Source organism: Aplysia californica, unplaced genomic scaffold (assembly GCF_000002075.1).
Source record: "Aplysia californica isolate F4 #8 unplaced genomic scaffold, AplCal3.0 scaffold00088, whole genome shotgun sequence".
NCBI lineage: Eukaryota > Metazoa > Mollusca > Gastropoda > Aplysiida > Aplysiidae > Aplysia > Aplysia californica.
The window spans coordinates 253,019-254,272 of NW_004797358.1; positions in this window are offsets into that span (position 1 = coordinate 253,019).

Sequence of the window (1,254 nt, forward strand, 5' to 3'; positions counted from 1 at the left end):
TGGGTAAGAAATATACAGTCTACAGACGATGGTGAAATTCCTTCTGTTCTTTTGTCTTTTTAACATGTCATTAACTAAGGATTATTATACTTGCAATTCGTCAAAAGAAATAGTGGATACGTTTGCGACGTTCCAGAGAATCGCCCACTAAAACTTACTGGAGCTTATAGACTCTCATTTTTAGGAAGAGAAAATTATAACAATAGACAGCCAAATTATTCCCGAGGAATTGAAAAGTGTAAGATTTGCGCAAGCAGATCAATAGATAAAGCACCTAAGACTCAAAACAGTGTTTGAACGTCTGTGTTGGTACATTTAAGATACGGAAATTTGCAGACAGTAGAAATTTCTTTAAAATTGTTCCGTTTCTTGGTTGCCTTCATTGATTTGGAAAGAATTTGTTTCGACAGATGGCTTTTAAGGCAGCCCTAACCCGACGGTCAGATTGATGTTTTATTTATCGAGGCAACCACTTGACTTGGCAGAAAATTGTTCTCACGTTCCCTCAAGAATCGAGATGTGGAGCGTTCTTTTCGAAGCCTCTTCTTACCCTTGTGCTGTGCACAGAATAGAACTTAATATAACAAATCAATGGCTGAATGCCTAAAACAGATTTCAGATCATCTGCCCCTCCCTCCCACTCACTATGACCGATATTTATTTCTGTATGTGTACAAATGCAACACAAAATCTCTCGTCTGTTCTGAGGTTCGGTTCTCAGCTTTTGTGCCTCTTTAGCGAAGTAAAATATAGATCAGCTGGTTTTCTATTTTTGCACTTTTAAAGCCATTAACCCAGTGATTAAATCTGCACCACTCTCTCTCTCTCTCTCTCTCTCTCTCTCTCTCTCTCTCTCTCTCTCTCTCTCTCTCTCTCTCTCTCTCTCTCTCTCTCTCTTGTCATAATACTTGTGTCGAATCCCACGGAGTCAAAAGGAAATCAAATCAGACCTTTTCTTTTTTCAGCTCTGTCGGAAGCAGACGTTGACGATGTTATTTCCGGTCATCATATTTTCATTCCATTTCGTAGAAGGCAGACGGGTGCAGAAATAGAATAGATTCTGGGCTTTCTTGGAGCACACGTCAAGTACTCCTCCATCTCCATCTGTGTAAAGACTGGTTTAGATCGATGTACACCCCACACAGTTGCTTCGTTTAGTTTGATTTCTGTGTGTTGCGCCGGACACATATCTGGGAGGGGTACTAACATCACTAACAATTGAAGAAAGCGGAGTGCACTGCTGGTCTCTCCACT